Source organism: Mastigoproctus giganteus, chromosome 3 (genome assembly GCF_048544385.1).
Source record: "Mastigoproctus giganteus isolate SK-2022 chromosome 3, ASM4854438v1, whole genome shotgun sequence".
NCBI lineage: Eukaryota > Metazoa > Arthropoda > Arachnida > Uropygi > Thelyphonidae > Mastigoproctus > Mastigoproctus giganteus.
The window spans coordinates 174,820,609-174,848,443 of record NC_143577.1 but is presented as its reverse complement, the minus strand read 5'-3'; the positions used below and the strand labels follow the sequence as shown (position 1 = coordinate 174,848,443).

General features: G+C 35.8%; 1 protein-coding gene across 1 annotated transcript in view; it reads left to right on the top strand.

The window, feature by feature from the left end:
- The first annotated feature begins 5,291 nt into the window (after window positions 1-5,291).
- Window positions 5,292-27,835, top strand: part of LOC150088423 (uncharacterized) — a 291,584-nt gene continuing 269,040 nt past the window's right edge. The window contains exon 1 of the mRNA XM_090370152.1: window positions 5,292-5,526. The gene's annotated coding sequence lies outside the window, so the exon portion shown is untranslated. The remainder of the gene's footprint in view (window positions 5,527-27,835) is intronic.

The following is a 27,835-nucleotide window of genomic DNA, read 5'->3' as shown; positions in this document are numbered from 1 at the left end:
CCTCTCCAAGCGAGTGGCTAAACTACAATACCGTCACGAAGGACCAGATTCTCTGATTCCAAAGCATTCCTAAAAGTCCTACGAAGGGAAACGTCAGTGTCCAAATAAGAGCGTTGTGAAGAAACTTAGAAAAAAAAAAAAGCCATTATATGGAAGTGAAGATAAAAGTAATAACACTTAGTGAGAGCTACTGTCTCAGTAATTATAATGTGTTTAGTATAATAAGCACTATTATAAACTTTATGACTGATAGTTGATTAAATATGCTATTTTTAATGATATCTATAAAAGTTTTTTTGTAACTCATCCTTGGTCAAGAAGGTAATCCCCTATTATATTATTGTTTCTTTAGGTAAACAGGTTTCGATTTACGATATCCGAGTTCAAGGCACACCAGTCCTGTATAGAAAATTTCTCCAGTCTGTGAAGGTAAGCAAATTTCAAACCATTTTCAGACGGCGAAGGACTGCTAAGCTATACGATCAAAGTGAATAAACATCCAGGAAGTTACGTATTTTGTTACGTTACAATTTTGCAATGGTCTGAGTTTCTGTGCCCTGAGTTTCTTGATATAACTACCTGATGTTAAATAAGACAATCAGTTTCACGGTGTTGAGTATTGATGAAATTTTCGGATGGAATTCTTTATTTTCGTAAAAGGAAGTTTGAATATTAAAAAATTTCCCTCACTGCCCATTTGATAAATTTTATTGTATTGTTTTAAATTAAATTTTTTTATTTAAATAATAGGATGTTTTTGTTTGCTTTGGGGTTGATCTCAATGTACGAAGTATAATACTCCTTAAAAAAAAAAAAGAAAAGATTAATCACTGATGGCTGAGTTAGTTAAGTAGATCGGGCATTCTGAAACCAACAAAAAAAAAAAAAAGAAAAGAGCTTCGAAAATGGGTGTGGGGATTAAAAAAAATGTTCTTGTTTATACCCCGGCGCGACCACCAGTCAGTGGAGTTTACAATAAATCATCAATACAAACTTTGATCGTATTTAGCAGTCACGGTCTTGAACCCCGGTCCACTCAAAGAGCGCATGCTACTGCACCCTCTCTCCTGACCACTCGGCTACTTCAACGTGGGAAAGGCCCAGTGCGGTGGTATTTCTGAAACCTACAGCAACGCTACCTCTTGTAGAATGGTACAGCTACTGTTTCTGTCTTATCCTATTACAGACCTCACACGAGGGAGTTCTGACAAAGAAATATGAGAAGAAATGACTGGAACTTCCAGTATGTACGTTCGAAGGGTAAACAAGTAACTACAAAAGTAGCCGGCGGTGTTCTCCCCACCGTTGTGATTTGGACCATCTGTCCCACAGTGATAGACACTGATAACAAGAACGTTCCCAAAGTTTTCCGGAACACTTGTGTCTCCAGTTATCTATATATTGCAACAAATGGCTATACAAAAGGGAAGAGAATAGGGGAACTCACGCTCTCCTTGTTCCCGTGAACAAACAGTTATTGCTACTGGGTCAGATACAATTACCAAGTCAAATACATATACTATCAAGTCAGACATTTTTTTTTTTTCGAAAAAAAAATATGATAATCAGTTTATTCAAATATTGTATTGTCCTAATTTACTTCTGTTTTCTGCATTTTCCTATTTGTTTTGGTGCCTTCGTAGCCTCACTGAAAGCGTGATTCTACGATTTATGATATTGAACTCTCACGAATTAAATGCATTATTCCAACTAAATATATAAAGTAAATACAGTAAATTTCATTTATCGTTTGTTACAAAGATATTTGTTATCAAGAGTAAATTAAATATTAATTTACACTACCGTATAACAAACATGATAATCTTCAAAGCATTGCGAAAACAAACCCAAAATACGTATATATAAGAGGTGATCACATACGGATTACCAAATGGTAATACGTATCGGACTGGACCACTAACGATTTCTCACGTACAGCAAATGATCTGAGCTAAGTAAATAATTTCTAAACGCATTTTAGTTTTGAATTTTCGTAAATTCCCTTTATTTGACGTGTGACCTTTAGTAAAACGATCATACCTTTTCCTGAATGCACCTTTCTTCTTCTTTTCCTTTTCCCATTAAGCATTCTGCTTCTTGGGTAAGCGTTCCAGTTGTTGGGTAAGCACTCCTCTTGTTCGTGTTCTATAATAAAAGGGAAAAAAATAATAAAATAAAATAAATATATATATCATAATGTTTACTTGGCCTCTAAAAATGTACATCAGGATCCTATTCTACCTATTTCCAGATCAAATAATAAAATAAAATAAATATATATATCATAATGTTTACTTGGCCTCTAAAAATGTACATCAGGATCCTATTCTACCTATTTCCAGATCACCTTGATCTCCAAAAATTATTGAACATCCCCCAGCATCTACAATAGCTGATGCTGACGCAATACCTCAATCTATGCTGAGATGATGTCTTGGACCATACATCATCAAACCCCCTCCTACAGATTTTCAATGCTGTTCTCTCTCAACACACTTTCCTTCGCTACTGGAAGACCTATCTGGTGAGGCCGTATCCAAAGTCATAACGCCAATACTAGAAAAGCACTTCCGAACAATATCCAACTTGTCGTGCCTTCTAAAATTACTCGAGAGGCCCTTCCTTCCTCTGTTAACAAAGCAGATACTTCCCCTTATTCATTTTTCATTGCCAAACAGGTCGACTCTCACCAAGCAACTCATAATAGTATTGGAGTCAACCTCAGCAGCTAATGCAGACGCAATACCACCCATAACACATCCTCTTCGCATTTGAGTAGAAAGAATTGCCATTAATTACATCGACATTGAAGCTGCAGTCGATGCCATTCGAGTTCCTTTCTTTCTAATCCTGCTTGAAGATTCTTTCTTCAATGGTGGAGATTCGCTATACTTCCTTTCATCCACTCTCCATGAATGCTCAATTTTACTCCGTGTCAACAGTAAAGTATATGTCAAACGGATACCTCGAGAAGTCTCACAGGAAGAGGGGTTCTATCCGGCCTTCTTTACAGCTATAATTGTCCCGTTTGTAACAAAAAGACCAGATATATTAACATTTGCTGATGATTTAAAAATCCTTTACACAAATCAAAATCAATTCATACTCCAGTGAAGTCACAGAAAAAAATCAACAGCAGGCAAGCAACTTCGGTTACAACTGTGCTCACGCATACTCAGGGGGTGTCTTTCATACCAAGCTGAGATTCAATCATCACATTGATAAACTTCTCAACCAAGTCTCATCATTACTGTGAGGGGGAACATAGAACCTTTATGTTATTGGCAAGTCAGTTGTAAATCATGTTATGTTATCGTGTATCCCTTGCTGCTTAACGCTACTGAAATCTTAGATTATCCACTATTATATTCCAAAGTATCTCTACGTGGCCCATTAACAGTTTCATGGGCCACGTATAAACATAAGTATAGAGCAGTAAATAAATAAATAAATTTTCTGTTTATACTCCGGGACGACCAAACGGTCAGAGGAGTTCACAAGATAGACAGAATACAAGAAACAGCACCGTATTCAGTGGTCACGGGCTTGAACCCCGGTCACTCAAGGCACGTGTACTTATGCACCCGCGCGCCTAACCACTAGGCTACGGCGGCCTGTTGTAGATGCAAACTGTCCGCGAAAATCGTGGGGGGAGACTGTAAGAAGTTAAACTCTTTGCTCATCAATATACGACACGAATGAGTTACATACAAAGTTATTCCCTCCCACTAATTATAAGTTGTTAGAGACTTTTTACCTTCTTGCATTTCTGGAAGCCAAGATATAAGCGTAATCGCTTATATCGAACAGAATCCTCAAACCATGCATAGGCTATTGCCAACTTCCTGCTTGTCGAATGTCTCAAATATCGACAGAACGTGCAGTTGGAATTTAGACATTTGGCAAACAGGAGATTGGCAATAGCCTATGTATGGCCTGAAGATGGGTTCCTGAAACGTTACTTTCATGTATAGGGATTTAGTTATATTAACGTGGTATAAGAGTCGTCATTACAGAAATTTAGATTTCATGAAAATTAATTTTATTTATTTATTTGCGGGTGAGGGTTGCTGGTAAATCTAGGAACCGAAAGGACTCCTGCACCGAAAAAGTAGTTTGCGTTACACTGATATAGGAATAATGCTAGCGGTTGCTCAGGTCCTTGTTGATTACTATATAAAGATACTGTATATTCTAAAAAATCTTTTAAAGGAACTTAATTTTTAATGCTGTCGAGTGTTTTAATTGTTTAATATCGATAAAAATCATATTTTTAAGATTTGAGGATTCGGTTAACGGTACAGTAAGGATACTTCTTTAATAAGTTGGAAGGATATGGCTAATTCATATTCTTACAACTTACTACAAAGGCACAACAGCGGTAATTGAATAATCGGTTGAAAGCAGAGTCATGCACTCCACTTGTTCAAATTTGTGATACCACAAAATACTGCAGTATTCTTGTTTCCTTGTAAACTCTTCTGACCGTCCCAGATTATAAACAGAAAATTTAATTATACACATGCCTTTACATCAATAGATAGTCGATATTTTACATATCATGTGATTATCCTATGGCCAACACTTTTATTTTATTTGCAACATCTTCGAGTATTTTTATTAATAACAATACTTCGTGAACTTCATACAGAGTACCGAAAAAAGATATTTTTGTTCGTTTATTTGCACAAAAGTAACAAATGACAAAACGTTAATTTAGCTGAACAAAACACAATATGCAAATAGTGGCACGGCCATGAACGCATCTGACATTTTTCAAGATTCGAGGTAGGAACGTGTGAAGTCCAGTATCTTTCCAAAAAATTAGAAATAGCTTAAAATATAGTTCTGTTTGAAACCCACTGAATGGGGGAGAGGAAGGCAGACAACATTACAAACTTATCTACAGAGGAAGTTATTTAAATTCTGATTGAAGATTATCAACAGCGACAGTCAAGAAACAATTGTTCACAAGGAATCATAGAAATTCGATTTGTAGTAACTAATTTTTAAAAAAAATCAAAATATTAAACTTACATTATAATTATAGTCTCATTTTCCAATGCTTCTGCAATGTTTGTAACGTCACTTCAGCACGTGTAACACCTGAAATGGTTAATTGGTAACTCGAATCCTATCTTTCTTTGTACCATTGTCTGTTGTGATTGTCCATAGCTACTTGGATGCGGTCGTAACCTCTCGCCCATTTAACGTGAAACTTCCGGAATGAAGTAGGAAGGTATTCAGTGATGTTAAAACAGCAGGTCGTTCGAGCTGGAGAATCAAAAATATATTTCTCCCGTAATGGTTTTATCTGCAAATAATTGTCCTAAGGCTTTATATGGACACCACGCATTAACTTAGGAGAGTCTCATGATATTTCCTAGGCTTCATTTCTAAACCCCATTCCACTCATAACTTCGAACGTTGCTTCAACCCGAAAGGTAAATCTTTCCAGAAGGTCAAAATCATTTTCAACATAGACAACATTGAGTACTACAAAGTCAAAGCGAGGTTCTTTGTCACGTGAGTATATTTTTTGGATTCATTCAATTTTATAAGCATGTATATGAAGACTACGACTAAGAAATTTATATACTGTACACGTAGTATTTTTAGTGCTTTTGGTTCCTCTTTTGATAAATTTTCGTGGACTATATAATTAATAGTTCCTCAACTGATCGACATTTGAAAGTTGACCTACCTGAGATTTTTTGTTTGTGCATATTTGCCAATTTTCAAAACCTGTTTTTCCAAACCACAAATTGGTTATTGATTACAGTATTCTTATAAACATACTGTATTGTTGTTGCTGTAATATTATGGAATTGGTTCCAACTAAATACTTATAACGACTTAAATTTTAGAAACGTAACATAATTTTAAGTGGTAGATGACTCTCATCAACCGGTGTAATACTACCACTTTGCTTATTGGAGGCTTGAAGTGGTGAAACCCATGTTTAGTCTCTAGAGCAAAGTTTCCGGCATTCCCCCCCCCCCATACTTCTCCTTCAACCCATGCACGGTACTAAGTACTATAGGTTTTGATACCTTTCGTGTTTGGGGTTTTCATAAAAAAATAATAAAAAAAAAAACTTGACTACCATACACATTTGGCTTTTTCTTGTGCCGTCGCAATTTGTACTGTCAGGTGTTGTTACTTGGTGAGTGCTCCCAACCATATGATGACTTAAGATGACACATTGATGCCACTTTCATTTTGTTGCGTAATTTTAACTTCCATTACACCTTAACGTTCGCGCTTTGATAATTTGGGAAAAGAATTTTTAAAACCATAGCTTACTTTTCGCGAGTCAACTGTTCGATCATTCACTGAAATGTAACCGTGCTTTTTCTATGTGCTTTTAATCTTACCAATCTAGGAAATGCCGATTGTGCAGACTTAGGAAAATAAGAATGAAAATCGGCGCGGAAGAATGCATATATACATTCTGTTTATTGCATGAATAATTATTTTATTCATGCAATAAACTACACAAAATATTGTGTATATTTTGTTAATTATATTGTCTGCTTAACGTGGTACATATAATTACTGTTTTACAATTTATTTTGCTGACTGAACACTTTACAGAAAGTTGTCCTCATAATAATTGGGTGTGTGAAGATGCAGCACCAGGTGCAGTTACATCATATTTTAGCAGCTTTGTACAATGATAAATGCTAAGGTTAACTTATGGATACACGGTGTCAAAACATCACATCATAAGGCCAGGTCCGCCATCGAGGGGAGTCGGAGGGGGGGGGGATTTGTTTGTTTAGTATAGTTTCTAAATGTCAGATGGAGCTATTTCTCAGTCTATCGTGGGTCCAAAATTTAGAGCGATAGCATCTATACTTTCATTCAGTGTGCCTGAAAAAATGACCAGTCAATTACTAATCAATATCGGTCGTGTAAATATTAATACACTAAAAATGTATTTTGTACAAAAATATCTTGTGAGCCTAACTCCCATTTTCCCCCATAGGCCATTAACCTCGTCGTTCACGAACACCAGAAATGTAAACTCTACAACATAGGGATCCTGCGGTGTAAGGAAAATGCCAAAGATTAATATTTATGATTCTTCTGTGAATACTCCTATTAAAAGAACGATACAGCATTACAGTTTTTAATACATGCTTGAATAGTTATGGGATTCAGACCTTGAGTCCATAGCTAATAAGTAGCGTGTTTATATTTAGAAAGGCTTATTAATTAAATGCTTCTTAAGGTAACTGAAACTTCATTAAGCATTTTACAAAAAAATTAGGTCACTTAGTACCGGAGCAACACTGGTAAACTGGTTGACTTTCGCACGCCACCTAGTATTTCTTTTCGCCTGTATATTTTTATTTTAATTCCGGTATCAGAAAACCAGACCCCACTCCTAAAAGTAGTGCCAGGAACTACTAATTCTACTGATATCAGAGATAGATACTCTTGATAGTGCTGCTATCTATTTCGAGGTTTTATCAAAAAAAAAAAAAAAAAAAAAAAAAATTACTGGCGTGTGCAAAATCAACCCTGAAAGGCGTTGGCCTCAAGGAATAATCAGGAATGTCGTAAGACTCTAGAAACAGGTGGCCGCTTCATTCTCGTTTGAGAAAACAGCTAAATTTGCAAAGAGTATTTTGTAAAAGGTACACTAGTGTCCAAAAGTTATTCGTTAAATCATTATTTTAATTAATTGTGCAAATTTTTATACAAAATTTGATAACTTAATAAATACGAAAACGACGCTACAATACGATGTCAAGCTAAGGAACATGCAAGTTTTATAATGTCATTATTTTAACTCATAATTGATTTGTAACTGATATAAACCCCGCTGGCACTTTACTGTCCAGGGCTAAGACAATGATATCAAATTGATTGCATGAAATGATAAGTTTTCTCTTTCTTTAAGCATTTGTAAGACATGAAATGATGGCTTACTAGTTGGCAGGATAATAATATAACGGTTGCAGACTCTTAGACGTGTCGAGAACGATAATTTTACGATTATAGTAATATCAAGGGGCAGGAGAAGATTAGTTCAAGGTCGGCCAAGAGTCGCAACACTTCCAAGATGACACTATCTTGCACCAAAAGCGGAACGCTATAAAAAATGAGTCGGCAAACACTAGCTCTCACCATCCTCAGGAACGACAGCTTCAAAACAAATTGTATAAAGAAGAAGCCGGGAAAAGGGATTCGATGCAAGACGATCCATGTTTGCTTGTCCTCAACCCCCTCCCACAAGAGAGTAATTTCTCTTTACAGATGAATCAAAATTCACGTAAACTGGATTCTCAACGTGTTCTTATCTGGACAGGACATGGAACACGTGTCCGTCCCTCAAACATCAGAGAAAGAAACCACTATGTGATTGGTGCGAGCTGAAGAAATACCATAATGAACGGCCTCACCGATCTCTCCATCTTTGAGCGAGGTACCTCGACACTGCTCAAAGTATGAGAAACCGGAGGCTCTATATGAGTCTTTTCAGAGGTGCGAGAGACCATGGGTTCTACATAGAACCCAATTTGTTGACGAATCTTACAAGGTGAGGTATTTTTCAGATAGAGTAACCAGTATCAGATCTACGGACCTGAATACGATTGAGCCTTGATGTTTTTGAGTCAAATTGAGGCATATCGACATCTTTCCAGAACTATGTGTGTTACGCGAAAGAGAAGACTTTTCAAACTCGGTGACAGTATCACTATAAGACCGAACTTTTCTAAGTTTGGTCTTATAGTGGACATGCTATTTGGAACTGAACCTACAATGTTTCATGGAAATGCAATTTGTATTCAAGGTGGTCTTTGATGTTACAAAATAATAATATGAAACTTGGCTTTCCTTCCGGACATTTGTGTATTTAAAACTTGTCACAGAAACGTTAGCACCCTCCTGGTACTCTCCTTTTGTGAAATAAACAAACAGATGATAACAATAACAAAATCCTAGACCAAAAGAACTGGAAATCAATATTTGGACGTTAAGCTTCTGAACTGCGTATTCTATGTTCTGAACAAACGGATTTTCTAAACTTTAAAGAAAAATTAGGGGACCACTGAAAGCCTTCCTATCTCCGCCAGAGAGCAGAATGATGACTAATTTTTAACAGGCTAAGAGTGAAAAAACTTGCTTCTTGCCCAAATGGCAGTCGGATATTCTGGTCTTTTGCCAAAGCTATTGGCTGCAACTTTTGCCATTGACCGGAAATTCACCTGTGTGAAAATCGAACAGTTCTATTGCCACTTCGGCCTATGATACAGCTGACATACTAGCATCCTATTTTTTTTTCTAACTCATGTACCAATAACTTTGGTAAACCACCTGCTACTATTCCCAGTACACTCCATTCAATGCCTCCTGTGGTCTTCCATCAAAAGAATATCAGTAGAATTTTTTGAACAGTCTTGATGCCAAGAAAGCTCTAGCTCCTGATGGTATATCTCCACATGTTTCAAAACCTGTGTTCCTGAGCTTACTCCGTCCCCTTTTTACACTTTCTTATTCCATTGGTGTTTTCCCTTATGCTTCGAAATTTGCCCATATCCAGTTGGTTCCTAATAAGGGTGAAAAACCCCCTTACATCTAATGATTGTCCCGCTTGCACTTATTCCTACCCATTCTAAAGTTGGCCGTTGATAGATTTCTTTGGAAAAGCTATTAACCGCCAACTCCTCAAGTATCTAGAAACCTCCCGTCTGACCAATGATGGCCAGTATGAATTCCATCAGTGGTGATATAGTGGCTTATATTACCCATCTGTGGACAAACTCAATGGAAAAGTTTGATGAACTCAAGCAGTTGCTCTTGATATTTCTAAGACATTTGATCGTGCCTGGCATAAAGGTTTCCTAAACAAGCTTCCATCTTATGGTTTGCGAACTGTGTTTTTTTTTTTTTTTTTTTTTTTTTTTTTTTGCGCAATAGGGTACCAATTCTCTCTGACCGCTCACTGCGGGTGATGATGGACAGCTCTATCTTCTAACTTCTCCATTAATGAAGGTGTTCCCAAAGGTTCAGTTCTTTCTCCCACTCTTTTCCTCTTGTATGTTTGATCTTTGCCCATTGACTGGAAATCCTATCCACAGTTTTTCTGATGATAGAACATTTCATTCCAGTTTGAGAAACCTTGCCCTGCACAAATAGTTCAATTTCTCCAATATACAGTACCAATTCTCTAAATGCTGATCTTAAATTCAATACTTTTAAAACTCAGTCCTGTCTTTTATCTCGCAAAATGGTTTCGTCTGTTCATATGCTTATCTTCGATCACGCTCAGATTTCTAGACAAGATCACATATCTCTATTAGGGGTTACTATGACTTCTAATCTTTCTTGGCATTAGCACATCGCAAATATTGTTTCCTCTGCATCTAAAAAACTTGTTTTCTCTTTCGCTCTCGGTGTTACTTTTCGTCCAAACAGTTGTTCACTCTGTACAAATTATAAATCCGCCCTGCCACGGCATATTGTTCCCACATCTGAGGCGGCGCCCCCTCAGGCTTCTAGACTCCACTGTGTCTCATAGATGTCTGCTGCATGACTTTTCTATAGATTTTTCCATAGGTACTGTTCTTCCGAATTTGCTTCTATAATTCCTGTTATTTCTTCCAACCTAGTGACTACACGTGCCGAAACTAGTCGGCATCCTTTTACTGTCCAACTTCAAACTCGCGGAACCAACCTTTCTTCCTCATTTATTCCTTCCTTAAACTTCCGTTTTCTGGAACAACCTCTCTTCATATGTATTTCAGTTCTTCATACGTATTGAAAATTACGATATGCAGAAATTCAAGTCTAATCTCAACCTTCAACCCATGCACGGCACTAAGTATTATAGGTTCTAATAGTTCTCATGCCTGGGGTTTATATAAAAAAAATACACACCATGTTCGCTTGACTGGGAATGTATGGTGTTTTATCTGGTTAAATCAGGTTTCGTATTCCGCAAAACAGGCAAGGTACATAGTTTATTCACATATGTTCGATGATTCACTGGCTAAAGATTAATTGTAAAGTGGATTGCTTGATATGGACTACTGAAGACAAGAACTAAGAGTTGCGATGACAAGACACGTCTGAACTTGAACTTGTGCGGCTTCCTTGTTCTTTACAGTTTGTTGATGTTTATGCTACCTAGAATACTGTATAGCGCATCTGACCTTTCACTTAACAGGCTTGTGGAGTCCACAGCCTAAATAGCTTCGTTGTGCTATTTAGGCTGTGGACGTTTTATTTGTACTACGTAGAAACTGATGAAGATGCACTTGAAATGAACTGTATGGCTGACCTACAATATTAGAGCTACCAATTCTCTGGTATCCATCAATATGTGATATGTGACTTTCATCTTCTATCCTGGACTGAGACCTTGGAACTTCTGTTCTGATCTGAGACATCAACATGTGACTTAACTTCAATCATGAACTTATATATTTCTTTTCTTTTGCTGACCCTGTTACCGTGGGAGACCGGTGGGATCTTCATACATGTAACCGAAATAAGTAAGACGGTAGTAAACAGCCCGCTTCCACAGAGCAAGGACGGTAACCAATAGAGTGCACTCATCAGTCAACACAACCTACATTACTCCGTACAAACAGATTCACGATCGCACCGATCAGTTTTGCTGGGTCTTCACAAACCTACGGCGGAGATGACATAGTTTGATTCAGGACGGCGTCTACACAAAAAATAAAATAAAAAGTGGCCGCTATCTGGACAACGAGCCATCGGACCATAAGTTTCGAATAACGCTTATAATAAAAGCCCTGCCTGCCTGCCTGTATTATTAACACAATATATTGCTCCAAATAAGGTTTATAATAAACGTTTTGCATGTATTCAAAAAAAAAAAAAAAAATGAATGCAGGCAGAACTTTTTCAGGTGCTAAAGCAAAACGAGTGCATGTGGAGCGCATCGAAGAGAATAAAAGGATGAAAAGTTATTTTTATTCGTTTATATTTTATTTAACACTGCATAAATGGAGTTCTGTTTTTTTAGCGACAGCTTCCATTATTTCCTAACGAAAAGCAGCTATCCGCTTTAGCATTGAATCACTTTATCAATCTGTATTGTTCTGCTGAGAATTCTGTAGAGCCCCCTTTTGCAGGCGTTTCAGTTGTGACGCTAAGCCTTTCACATCAGATTTTCTATGTAGACCACATTTGGATGTCATTATCATCATTAACTTCAGTGCACATCAATCCTTACAAGAAGTGTTGGTGCTTTCTGGATTTCCGCATGCGAAGTCGAGCTGTTCTTCATTATGGTACAGTATATCGGAAGGAATTGAATGCAGCTCGTGCATGTCCCCTCATCCATAACGATATAGGTCACGCATTAGGCGTGTCTGGTCTCAGTGATACGAAGCGTGAATTGTATTAAGTTGCAGGTCAGTAAGATTAGTATACATGTTTGACCCAGCACGTGGATATTGTTCGGATTCATTCAGTAAGTTTTTTTTTTTTCGTATATCTCGTGAAGGTGAGCCGTCTTTTTTATGGTTCGAAAATTAGTGGAAAGATGAAAGCAAATAAAAAAAAATATTTATTTTTCAATCAACGGATTATCGTGTTTTTATAAAGCGATCATTTTCATGTACACCATTATTTGTTATGTACTCCCATACTTATTTTTCGAGGTAAGGCAGACAGAAAAATTGGTTGACTTTCACACGTGCCTCAGTTTTTCCAACTTGGAACCTCTCGTTGAGAGACAATATAGCATGCTAATTTTCCCTCGACTTTGGACGAATGGCTACTCAGAAGTCTAATGATGTCATTTGTTAACAGGACCATACAGTGGTGTCCTGTAGCCCGGTTTATATCACCCTTTTGCACTGTCTTGCCAAACGCTTTATATCAGATGAAACTCCTCGCAGTTATTTTCATAGTGGCAATCAGTAACTTCATTATTGAAACCAAAAATACAACAAATAAAGTAAGGGCAATGCCTCGGTACAACCAAGCTAAAGGGAATTTACGTAAATAAAATTACAATACATATTGAAATTGGTAAGTGTGGCTTTAACAAATGAATAAAATAAATAAAAGTGTAACAAGCTCATTGAAACTAAAGATAAGTCTGCAAAAGCTTAAAAGTTTGATATGAGTGAATCTAAATTACTTTTTTCTGTGCTACTTGTCGTGAATCCAGGCATCAGAGTCAAGATCGAAGTAGGTGGCTAGCTTGACGGAGTTGTTGATGAATGAAGATGTTTATTTTATAAAGTTTAGACTGGCGAGAGGGAATGGCTCCAATGGTCCTGGATGGAATTCGCCATTGAAAAAAGAAATCCAGATGATCAGGAAATCACTTTGACCAGCGATTTGTTTAAAAAATACTGAATTGCTTTGTATTTACACCGAACAATAACACACATATTTCAATTTTTGGTACAGTTTGATATTCATATGCACAATAGGATGTCCATTATATCTTCATTGTGATAGTTACCTCATATTCACATATCGCTATTTTATCTCGTGTTTACGTACAGTACAATGGATACGGAAATGAAGGTGGAATGCGAAAAATGCATCTTTCGTGTTATCAACTTTAATTGCAAATTCCATGCACAATGACTGCGTAATTCAAGTGAAACGTACCAGGCTGTCACGTTCACGCTTTTAAATATCTAGAATGATGTTTGTCAGAGAAATATGTGGTATATAATTGTGTCAACTAGTCATCCTTATTACTACGTAGAACATATTTGCTAGTTTATGATGAGTAAATGAAAACTTCATTTAATGGCTGACAGTCTTTCTGTGAGAATTTTTAGTGATCCATCAGTTTAACCGGTTTTTTATATTTTTATTTTGCCGAAACTGAGGAGTGCTTAGATGTTCTTTTACGGTATGGTGCACAGATAAATCAAGAAATGGAAATTTAGAGAGAAAAGGACGTTAACCGCACAGTATAATCTGTCTTTAATTTCTTAAAGGGTTGCAGATTATTCTCAGACATTTTGTGGTACTTCCTGTACCATTTCTTCAGTGAATGCCTGAAATGCTGTCTTCATTACACTATCAGCCTAACCTATGGAAGAATGGAAACGTTATTTGAACTCATTAGTTCAAATAACGTAGAATAGAATTGATATTATCGCATTTCTCCATAATATTTATTAAATCCTTATAGTATTTTCAACTACATAGCAATACGGAATATAATTAAACTCCTCGAATATTTCTTTTTTATATACAGAATATTTTAAACAAAAACTCAATTTCTTGTAAACAGCTGTGCTACCGGTTTCTGCATTTCCATATCAATCTGTTTCTCTATATCATTTCATTTCCACTTTTGATCGATTTGTATCTAAATACCACCCAAGTATTTTTCTGTTGGTCGGCAAAAGAACCCACGAGGCACAAGTCATCGTCAGTCCTTGAGACATTAGTACCACCTCTCACAAGTCTGGCACGTGAGCAGAATTGAATTCCAAAACCCTTCATTACGCCGCCTGCAGGGTATCGACCTTGTAATGTGGTCAATGCCAGCTACTTAGAACATGTTTTCACGTAACCCCACATGGCACGGTGTCCACTTGGATGATGCAGACACTGCATTTATTATCATATATTTACTTGACTTGTTCATTTTAAATATGTTTAATAGTTCATTTTTAATACTTTGTATTTATTTACTTTTTTGATTGCTGAATTCACGGTTTTGAATACATTGTTCATTTGTTTATTCATGCTTTCTATATGGAAGAATGACAAGCATTCTTGTTTTAAAGTTATATACAGTATAAAGTTTTTAGTATGATTAGAGCTGGCACCTCCACCAAAGTTTCCTTGAAATTCCACTCTAGCTATGTCCCTTCCGGTACTGAATGCTATATTAAATTACCTTATTTTTGAAACAACAAAATTAAGATTAAATATTCATTGTTTTATAATCAATAAATAAAAAAAACAAGCTTAATTGTTTACATAAGTTGTTTAACCTAAACTCCCGGAATTAACTATCCATGAGGTCGCCATACCCCCCCCCCTCCCCTTGTTATATTTATCTTTGCACAAGGCCTCACACTCTCTTCAGTTCTCATAAAACAGGTGACACTTGAAAGGTTCAATTATCCATCTGTTCGGGTGGCACAGTTCGATTCATATTTCAATATTTTGAATTATGAAATAATCTTAAATCATATCAGAGGGAAACGATTTTCAAGGGGGAAAACAAGGATAATTTTTTTTTTTTTTTTTTTTTTTTTAAGGATAGGATGTGCGAAAACTACACGGGTTTCGCTGTATTGAAAATACAGCGAAACCTATGTAGCCTTACTGCCAGTTCACCAATTGGGTAAGGTTACACATGTACGAGGGGGTATCAAAAAGTTCGTACCTTTACCTAGAAATAATAGCCTTAGAAAGGTGAAACTTCACAGGAACTTTAATCCTTTTCTGTGTATTCTCCGTGTATAGTAACAATTTCGTGGAGATTAGAGGAATTCTTTAATTCCTCTTCAATCGGAGCTGCAGTTAGCCGATGTAGAGAAGCAAAACATCTGTGGTACAGGAGCTTCAACCACTGCTATTACCACAGAAACCATAAACACTGCTCCAGTAATCGTGAGAGATGATCGTTTTATAACAGTAGGGCAACTCGCAGAGATGTTGAGAATATCAGTAGGAAGCACGCACGGTATTTTCCATGACCATTTGCATATAACACGTGTTTGTGCACGCTGGATTCCAAAAGTACTCACACCTGAGAAACAGCAAGTTAGTATGGAGGCTTTTTCAATAGCTGCAACGGATGGTTACTGAAGATGGCGAGGTTCATTACAAGGTGATAACGACAGATGAGACATGGCGTCATCATTTTAACCCAGTGAGTAAACAACAAAGCTCTGTTTGGAAGTGTACGTCATCGCTAACAACGAAAAAAAAGGAAAGGTTATGGCCATCTCTTTTTGTGACATTCAAGGAATAGTTTACCAGCTTGTTGTGCCACCTCCTACAACTGTTACGGGACCTTACTATAGAACTGTACTGCGTACTTTGAGGGATCATATTCTTTGCAAACGACCACAAACTGCACGCTTGTGGGTGGATGCTGCATCGCGACAATGCAAGACCTCATACTGTCGTCGAGTAGCCAGCATTAATGTTAAATGTAGTCTTCATCCTCCCTACAGCCCTGACTTTATACCTTTTTTTTTTTTTTTATTATTTCCAAAGTTTAAGAAAATTTTCTAGAGAGATAAGAGCGACTTTCCATTGACTGGAAAATTATAAATTTAAATATTCTATCTAGTTTCGATGTTTGTTTCCAGTCGTAAAAACATCGAGGGCAATTCTCAAACGCATGTCAAATGACTTCCACCATGTTTTTGAAAAATGGCGGAAACGTTAAAGTGCATTTCGTCAAATGGGGACTATTTTGAAAAGAACCATCAAAATATGGGTGATTAATAAAGGTATTTTGCGAAAAAATTTATGATCATTCTTTACTGAACAGCCCTCGTATTTATGATGTGAATCCCGATATAAGCGAAAAGGGTTTATTACGCGAATTCTTTATTATTAATCTATCGGATTCTGACATTACAGATGACAATTTGAATAAAGAATCACTGTTTTTCAAAAATAAATCTGAACTGTACAGCGCGAAATTGGATTCCATAATTTTTTTTTCCATAGAATTTCATAATTTGTCAGAGAGAAGAGAGAATTTTTATTGACTGGATAGTTATAAATTTAAAATATTCTCTCTAGTTGCGATGTGTTTAAAGATGTTTAAATTATGGGATATACTGAACGACATTACTGTAAAGAAATCATCTGTGCACATTGTACAAATAAAGGACACTTCCCTCATGAATTCAAAGCTAAGAAGGAAAACCCTCTCTGTGCAAATTACAATCAAGAAATCTTCTTCACATGTTATACCACTTGTCTCTATGATTTTACGACCGTTATCGTCTATTGCTTTATTTACTCCCTTTGGTGGATTTCAAACGGTGGGGGAGGGGGAAATAAATAAAGAATGGTAAGAACCAGTGCCCTGATTGTAAGTCCTGGTCTGGCTCCACATGCCAGGGACGGTAGCTAGATGATTATACATACTGCGGTCATCTGGGCCGAGAGGCCAGTCATACGGCATAAACAATAATTCAACATCATACAATGGTACACCTACATTACTACAATGATTGGCTTTTATCACATCTCGTGATGCGATATCATCACATTTTACACGGTAGGGTTGCCATACTTTGGCGGGAACCACCTACACATAATAAAAGTGTACAGTCATGTGATATAAAACAAATCTTCTTGGGAAGATTTATGTCCCTCAGCCCTCCGCGTGTGCTTAACAGTTAGTTGTCCAAAACACTACAGAACTTTTAAAGCTTCATGCTTATCGCATTCAAAGTTATGAAAACTCGAGATACCAAAAAAAAAAAAAAAAAAAAAAAAAAATACAGAATGGATATGTAAATAGGGTACACAACAGAATATGTAGTACTGAAAACGCTCGTAGTTTTCGCGACCAGCCACTAGATCAGTGGCACACCCAAAATTTTGGTGGGAGGTGGGGAGACTTGAACATTCCCCATTGGCAATTTTTAGAAGCGTTAATAGGTGACAGTATAGTTACAAAAAAAAAAAAAAAACAATGTTCTTGTAGGAGGCTTTAGCCACTGAACTCTCCCCTTGGGTGTCTACGAACTACCCAGAGCAGAAACACATACCTCCTTAGATTAAAAATTGGAGTTTAGAATATTCATTATGACACGTAGTTCTTTTTCTTTATTTTATTTTATTTTATTTATTTATTATTATTATTAAGATCAACTTTAAAGGCAGAGCGTGACTCGGGATAATTAGCATGCCCTCGTTTCTTTCTCTAAGTTGAGGGACTGCTAGTTTCAGCTAGAATGCTCAACAACGAAGATATCGGAATAATTCTTTCGCGACTGCATTATTTTGAAGAATTTGTGTACACCAAGATATCAGGGTCTGTCTTTAATCCCCCCCACCATTTTTTTTTCACCAGAAATACCAAACATGTAAATAGGTTGACGTATACACAGATCATTTTTGCTTGGTCGCGTTATAAAACTGGATATCCCTTTTTAGTACCAATTCAGAATGCATGAATCATAGAAGACAATGATATTCTTAACGTATTCATTAAAAGTATTGTCATAAGATTTGTAACGTTCACTACTTGTGAACAATCAAAATAAGCTCTTCAGTTTTCTGTCTTTCTATATGTGGCAACCCTCTTCTTTCCGGAAAGAAGGAAGAAAGCGGATGCACTAATTAGATCTGATTGTTAAAACTACTTTATCGTCATGTTGCAGAGGGAATTAGGATAGTTGACAGAACAAGTTAATTTATGAAACTGCAGATAAGATGTTTGATTCTTACATACATTCCGTATATAAGGATCAAATGTTAGGATGCATTTTTGATTTTTCTGTTTAGAAAACAAATCACTCCCTCTTCCCCTCTTTCTTTACATATTCCTACCCTCTTTTCTAGGTGGGTAGCCGATGCAATCGAACAAACCCGGATACTACCACTCCCTTCGCTCACACTGTTACATTGCAAATTAGAGAAACCCCCCACTCTGGGAGGTGCCCTACAAACTGCCGGAAATGACGTCAAACAGACTTTTGGATGCAGGTAGAGACAGAAGCATGACTCGAGGTCATGGGGTAATATCTTTTGGTTTCTCCCAGTATACGGAGACGCGCACTAGTGTCCCAGTTTCTAAGCGTGCTACATGGTCTTCCTTTAACTGGGTGTTTATACTTGAGTGCTGTCAAAGCTTTACTTCAATGCTCACATACCTGTAGTTACAGATATGCAAAACTATTTTTTTAGGGCAACAGAATTCCATCTTGATCCTTATTGTACATTTAAATAATTTTAATGAGTTTTTTCTCTTTAATAAAAACAGGTAAGTTTTTTCCCCATTTTCATACATCTCTACGTGGTGGATTTTTCTTAACAGATTATTATTAATCTGAGTATTCTCAATGCTTTATTTTATATATATTTTTAACGTTCTTTCTGTGACAATAAGTGGACAGATTCTCGTTTTATGACGGAATTTTATTGTTGAATTATCAGATATTTGGGATACGAAGGAAAATAAATGTTTAATGAACAAAGCGAGTTATTCTTTTTCTTCCCAAATAATAATTACCGCCAATTAGAAGCCATTAAGGATTTTCTGTGGTGAGTTGTACCTACCGTATATTTGTATTAGCATTTTTATGTAATAGTGTTACTATCTATAATGATCTCCAAATTTAGGGCTGAAAAAAAAAAAATTGAAATTGGGCAGTAGCAAGTAGCAGATCAATAAATAATCCTATCACACCTTCTAAAGAATGCTAATCAAAATATTTGATAATGAAAAGGATAATTTCTGGTTTAAAAATTTCATTATAGCCTTAGAAATGACAGTTTTATGTATATTATAAAACCAAGGAAGTCGCATAAATTTTGGTGCACACAGAACAGACTTTGGGAACTTCCCACTTAAATTGATTCGCCGATTATTTTTCCAAAAAGGGATTTGATGATGATGTTTATTTTTGTGCCAAAATGTTTATCTACTGCTATGAGCCGTCAATGTAACTTTTCTGTAAATTGCGTGTATGCTTCGGTCAGTTTGCTTGTTGTGCTGGATTTACGAAAGGGGGGAGGGAAGGAACTCTCACCAGAACAAATTAATTCGGTCACAGTATGAATAAATCGGTCAACTACTGAGTGCCGGGAACTCAGGATGAAGGGTCCGTAGTTACGAGTTAGTGTTGTAGTATCTCAAAATAGATAGCTTTATGGTAACCGAAAAAAAGTTTTTAAATAATAAATAAATTTTCTGTCTATACTCCGGGACGACCAAACGGTCAGAGGAGTTCACAAGATAGACAGAATACAAGAAACAGCACCGTATTCAGCAGTCACGGGCTTGAACCCCGGTCACTCAAGGCACGTGTACTTATGCACCCGCGCGCGCCTGACCACTAGGCTACGGGTTAGTATCGCGACTTTGCCTAAAACTGAGGAACTAACGAAAACGTTGTCTATTTGAGACTTTCCAGTTGTTGTAAATGAAAAGGGTGGGAGAAGCGACTCTCACTTCTTCCTGGAGAAGCGATTGGCAGGTGAGGACCGTGCAATACTCTGCGCAGGTGCCTCCCCACCACCACCGCCGCCTCAACAATGGCTCTCTCTGAGTGCCTCCTTGCCGGGACAACTCCAGCTTTGATAATTGTTAAAAAATACTTCTCGTTTCAAAATGTATAAATGACCTTTATAGAATTATTAACTAACTAACTATTTAGCAACCTTTTTGTCACCAAAAGAGTTTCTTAGTACAAAGAAGCGCGCTATCGAAGTGCGATGAAATTGTTTTTTTAATTTTAACACAAAAAGTAAATGATAGATTGTAATCGGAATAGTTTTCCCTTGATAAGCGTCGAATAACGCATAGCTAATGTGATTTTTAAATTTTTAGCTCCATTAGCAATGGAAATAGATGGGAGGACACAAAAATTACTCGCATTTTTTCTGGCGCCGCCATTTTTAATTTTAAAAATTATATTATGAGCTTTTTCCAACTGTGCATAATAAGCTATAGGTTGTAGACAACATCTCCCCCCCCCCCAATTTTATCTCCCTATTTCACAGACAAATTTTTGTCAACAACGATCAATATGGCGTTATGTTAGCCCACATTATGTACAAACCCATGCAAAATTTCAAGTCAATAGGTTGAGTGATTCTAGAGATACAATGCTGCGACGGACAGACAGACAGACAACCGAGTGACATAAGGGTCCTTCGTTAGACTACATACCCTAAAAAGCTCATAAAAAGTCCTTCTGTCTTAGTGGGATTTGAACCTAGAACATTTACACACGATATGGAAAGACAGCGATGAGATTTTTTTTTTTTCACAGAACTCAAATTTTCTCGAAAACATTATCATCAGCAATGTCAGATTCTGAAATGTCGTTAACACACATGCAAAAGATTACTTCTGTGTAGTAGTTAATTACAGGAAAGAGAAGCTCAGGAAAGTAAAAATATTTCAAATTACTACAAAAAGGGAAATTATATTAGTTTAGTGAAAACATTAAAAAAAAAAAAAAAAAAATTCGCACGCACAGCTTATCCTAAACTTTGCACCTGCATAATGATGCTTCTTCGTTCTGGATGGCAACCGCCCAATACACTTTTACCACCTGTTCTGGAATCTAATAAGAAAAGTCATACTACTAATGTCATTAATTCTGCAAGTTTTGATTATACTAAACCAAAACAAACAAACAAAAAAGAGCGGTTAGTTTCTCTCAATGGGATATTTGGATCGATATAAAAAAAAAATAGTTTTCCTACATCTGTTTGTGAGCAACACACAGTTACAGGTGTTAACTAGAATCCTTATTCATTGTTTTTTAAGTTAGTTCTACTCCCTTTTTTTTTTTTTTTTTTTTTTAATGTGTGGACATGCAGTCAGCCATAATTTTAAAGCTGACCTACTTCGGACTTTATATGACAATTACCGATGCATATATGATAGTTACATCGCTCTGCCATCACATAAAGAATTCATTTAAGAAATCCCTAACAGATCTAGAAAATTGGGGCATTGCTTCTTCTTGCATAAAAATGATGATTCAGATTGTCCCTTTGCTGCAGATTGAAGATAACTTTATCATCAAGTAATGCACGATATTGTTCATAAGCTACAAAACAAGTTTTAAATTCATTAGGTCCCCACTTTTCAAAGAAAAATGGGCCATGAATGAAGTTGGCCATGAAACTGTACCAAATTACCCTCTTTGAGAGGAGATGCACTTCCCTTCCCTTCCATATCCTGACATAACTGCCTTCATTCAAATGAAAGTACGCTGTTATCAGACCATACGGTGTCCCATGGCCATTCTCAATCAGGAATGAATTGTATTGTAAAACTTAGCCGAAGTGCACAAATTTCGCCATAATTCTTTGATGTGTAAATTTTAAAAGCATTCAAATTATCCCGCCCAATACATGCTGCACAGTTGTGTTAGTCAAAATTGTCTACGCCATTCAATGGAAACTATGGCTTCTTCCTTGGACTGCCTGGGAGCAAGCAGGGAGTACAAGTAAGATAAGGCTAATATCAAGAAAATTATCAAACATAAATACAATCTATAGCTAACAAAGCAGATGGTGGTTTTATATACATATAATTATAGAAAAATCGCTATGTGAATTGTAATTAATCAAATTACAGTATATCCATAGTTTGGAGAGAAAGAGCAAGGATTTTTGAAAGTGGTGTTACCTTTCACATTGGGGAACGAAGATTATGTCTTCACATAGCCACAAGGAACTGCATCTTACTTGAAATGTCTTTAACCTCATATATTGTGAACGAAAAAACTGAGTTTCGTGTCTCTTAGATAGCCTAGATATTACACACAGCAGACATATCTGTCGTGATTAATTTTTTTGCACCACTTGATGTGGCACTAATACTAGCCAATCAGTGATCAATATTGCTGTAAATCCCAAAAGGATATATCGGTGACTGATAATGTGACGTCCTATATATTATACAAACATTTTAATTTTAAAATAATGATTCAGTTATATCGTATCGTGATGTTCACCTCAGTATTTTCTTCAGAACAATATAACTCAGAGGAAAAGCTCTTGGATTTTATTCCAGATTAAAACAATCTATTTGTATGTAACTGTCAGGGCTACTTTAACCACTTCAAGTGGTTAGATGGAGAAAAACTTTTGTGGATGAATCCTCTTATTTATTTTATATTATTTCAATTTTAGAAATTATATCACAGTTTTACACAGATAAAAAATAGTAATAACGACTTGAAATTTAACAGTTACTGTACTATGAGAGTTAAATCTTGTTCCAATTTTGTTAAACAAATACAGTGAACCCCCGCTATTCGCTGGGGTTACGTTCCTGAGAAATGCCGCGAATACTGAGTTATGGCTCCCATAGTAATAAAGGGGTTCCGTTCCAAAGTATGAAATATATAAGAAAAACTAGTCTAAAATTTTGTCTATGTATGTATTATATGTACCTTCATAATATGACTACGTAGACAGTACATAGTGAAATGCAAGCATATGGCATCGAAATGAAAATAAGAAACAATTTAATATCAAATATAATATTTATTAGAAATTTCAAACCAGCGTCTTTGCTAGCTAAAAAACTTATCCCGCCAGTGCTATCACCAGTTTCGCTAAAGTGTTGATAAAGGAGTTTTGCCTTTTCACGAATGATGAGTGAACTTAACGGAATTTTATTTTGAGTTCGGTCTTCTATCCACAGATTTAAAGCTTTTTCCATTTTTTCTAATTTAATATCACGAGTTACAAAGCAAATTTTTGAAGCAATTATCGCGTTTTCACAGACACTATGGCAGATTTTTTTTCTTCCGATTTCTTGATTGATCGTACCGTTGACTCATTGATTTTATAATGTTTTGCTACTGAGGAGACACTTTCACCATTAGAAATTTTGTCCAATAACTCAATTTCATTCGCTAATCTCATCACCTTCTTTGATATTTTCACATTTCCCTTGTTATTCGTAGCCATATTTTTGTACGGGTTAGAAAGAACTTGTCCACAATAAAGTCACTTTCTTCCATTAACCCACTCGAAAAAGTCTGTTTTACACTGCAAAAAGGTAGATTTATCATTTTTGTAAGTAAATCAATTTATAAATTGATAAATTTATTCAATTTATAGGCATATAAATTAAAAGCAAACGACCAAACCTTCCATGACAAGCGCATAACACATACTGAACAAGGATTAGCGAGAAACATCTACGCTCGCGATTTTCTCCCCCCACCCACTGAGGGCTGTTTTGACCGGGAAAGATAATTTTAGCCACGCCCATGTATTTTTATGGCAGAAAATGTTTACGGCGCTTTAAAATTCACATTTTTTTAGGTTTCATTTTATATTAAATCAGCGATCGCGAAACCGCGAATAGCGGGGGCCTACTGTATCACGATAATAAATAACATTTATAATCAGAAGTTTTTCAAAACTTATTTTTCCATATAGCAAAATTTTCTTCAACTAAAACGAAATTAATAAAGTGAACTTTGGTGGTCAAGGGCAACACTCATTACCAGATAGTGAAATTTTAAATTATATATAATTACTCGGCGGCGGTCCAATTCAAGCAATCTTCCCCTACTTTTTTTGACACTAATAAGAACAAATACACAAAATTGTGATGGATTACCACTGAATTGACTGATTTAACTGCATACAGTACTTGCTATTTATAGTAATTTTTACAAAAAAAACTGGATTATTCACTTTTCCCTGTGACTCCCTTCGTCCCAACTTCCCTTCTGTGCCCCTTTAGTATATTGTTTGTCAGTAAAAAAAAAAAAAAAAAAAAAAAACCAGTTCATATCCATTGATGTTTATGTAGATTTTCCCACAACCACTTCCCATCATTTTATACTTGATTTCGAAATATTTTTTATACTCCGGCACGATTACATAAGTCAGAGGATTGTACATCTGATTTTTTTGACAAGAATAATACAATCATTACTGTATTTAACAATCATGTGGACTCGATCGTCAATTCAAACTCATGTGCTACTGCATCTGCGCACTGACCACTTAGCCACTTCAGCTGATGTCAATCCACAAGGTCATCATATTTTTATTTTCCCCTCGTACAAAAAATTCAGGGTGTTTATTCCATTTTACTTCATCGTGCTATCGAAAAATACAAGAACTAGAATTAAGTTCTCTTTATAAAGTACGGAAAATCAGAAATTGGTAAATGATTATTACCTCTGTTTGTTTTGTCATATCTTAGTCCAAATGTTGTAGAAGCTGCTTTCGGAGAAACGGCAATCGACTGTCCAAGTAAAGATTATTATTGTGTCAACCCAACCTGGTGCAGATACCTACGAAAGAACCATAGACTAAAAAGTTTCACTTTCTGAAGTAATCCACGTGTTTCTTTAGTAAATAAGAGATAATAATGCAAAATCTTAATATAAATAGTGCTGCAGACATCGATAAGATATTTTATTTAGGTTATAAAACAAAATTTAGAATACATTTACTGATATCATTGTTATTTAAGCAAAAAAAAATGTCAGCACTTATCTTGATTTCCAAATAACATTTACAAATCCATAAAATGCCATATAGATAATGAATGATTATATTTATTGAAGAATACAATATACAGGCGATGTCGAAATTATCCTTAACTAGTATTTCTTTAGTGCTGAAATCAGGACTATTATGCTCTCCATGATAGTCCTGATGTCAGCTTTCAGTTCTCCAATCAAATTATTTCAATAATACACTATTGTCATTAAATCTCTATAAAAGAGCAGTTTTACGAAGCTTCCTGGGATGCGAGTAATTTCTTACTACGTATGTGCAATGTTTCGAGTATTCGAGCACATATTTCTTCCTGCCAAAAATTATAAATTAACAAGGAATAAATAAATAATATACAAAGTATATACTGTACTGTATATAACAACGGTGGGCAAATGCGGCTCTCAGAGCCGCATGCGGCTCTTCGTTGAGTTAAGTGCGGCTCCCATTGAAAATTTAAATCCGTTTTTTTTTATTATTTCAGAAATTTTTTCAGTGAATCTTGTTAAATTATAAAAATATAACTAAATAACTAATATTTTGTTATACGGATTTTATGTTGTTTATTTTTTTTTTTTTTTGTCTAGATATCTTGCTATTTTTATTTTGATTATAAATAAATCCGTGCGCATTTACACTGCTGGCGCCATCAGTGGACTTGTGCGTAAAAAGTTACGAGTGTAATTTTTCCGCGCCGTAAATTAATTTAATTATTTTGTTTCAATTTCAGACTTTGGAATTAAAGTTATTTAAATTTTTTGATAACATGACCTCAGAAAATATCAAAAAACGAAAATACGAACAAGAAAATAGAATCTTTCAAGAAGAGTGGGTAGAAAATTTTTGCTTTTATTGACAATAATGGAAAGTCGTTGTGTCTTATTTGTAAAGTTACAATTGCAAACTACAAAGTAAGCAATTTACGTCGACATTACGAAGTAAGTCATTCCCACTTTTCAACTCAATATCCATTAAATTCAAAATTGCGAACAGAGAAACTTAAGTCCTTGCAATCTGGCCTTCATAAGCAACAAGGACTCTTGTCTTCTTTTAGTCGCGAAGATGACAGAGCAAACGAAGCTAGTTTTTTGATAGCTTGGAATATTGCTCGTGCCAAACGTCCATATGGAGAAGGAGAATTTATTAAAAGAAACTTGGAAGAAGTGGTTAAAGTTTTGGATCCAGATAATACAAAACTGCATAAATTGATCGCACAGGTTCCTATGTCACGCCGTACAACTGAGCGTCGTATTGGTGCAATTAGTAAAAATGTTGAAAATAGTTTGATGTGTGATTTGAAAAATTGTACAGCATTTAGTTTAGCTCTCGACAAGTCTACAGACATTCAGGACGTTCCACAATTGGCCGTTTTTGTCCGCTATGTATTTGCAGACGTAAATGTGAAGGAAGAAATGTTAGACCTAGTAGCTCTTATCGAAACAACTCGCGGTATCGATGTTAGAAATGCGCTTGTTGAAGTAATGAATAGGTTTGAATTGCCTCGTGATAAACTTGTAAGTGTTGCGACTGACGGAGCGCCTGCAATGGTAGGGAAAAACCAAGGTCTCATTGGTCTTTTAAACAGCGATCCTAAAATTCCACGTTTCTTACCTCTTCACTGCATAATTCACCGCGAGCATCTCATAGCGAAGTACTTCAAATACGAAAATGTGTGGAAGATTGTTTTGCAGATTTTGAATTTAATTAGAACAAATGCCAAAACACATCGTCAATTTAAGAACTTTTTAGAAGAGTTGCGAGGGAATGACGAAACAGATGAATTGCCCAGTGATTTATCCCTATGTATGGTGTGGTAAGATGGCTGTCAACTTACAATGTTTTGGGCCGTTTTGTGGAACTCCTAAATCCTATCATAACATTTACAAAAGAAAAAGGTAAAAAATACCCAGAATTAGAAAATGAAACTTGGCTTTCTGACTTAATGTTCCTTACAGACATTATAGAACATTTGCAAACACTTAATTTGGCTTTACAAGGAAAGGAAAAAAATATTATTGATTTGTCACAAACTGTATTTAGTTTTGAAGCTAAACTTCGACTTTTTGTGTACGATCTTAAGAACAAAATATTTAATCATTTTCCACGAGTAAAAGCAAATATAATTAATATCAAAGAAGAAAAGTTAGACGAATACAAAGAAAAATTGGAAGAATTGCAAGTAGATTTCGAACATAGGTTTGAAGATTTGAAAAGTTTGAAATCTATATTTGCATATTTTGTGAACCCATTTATTTGTGATGTTATTGAAGATGGATTTCCAATTTCTGAAATAATATTTGTTGAAAAAGCGGCTGGGCAATTGGAGTTATTAGAGATGAAAGAGGATCAGGCATTGCAAATGCAGCACAAATCTACTAATGTAATTGAATTTTGGAAACTCGTGCCAGAATCAAAATATCCACATTTAAAGAAAGCTGCTTGCCGTCTAATTTCAATTTTTGGTACAACATATTGCTGTGAATCTTTGTACTCCACAATGAAGTTCGTGAAGTCGAAATATCGTTCACAGTTGACCAATCATCATCTCGCTGAATTGCTGTGAACGGCTTTAACAAATTTTACACCAAATTTCAAAGATTTGACCAAAGGTCTTCGTTAAATGTTATACTTTTTATTAATGCATTTTTATTATTAAAATTTTGAA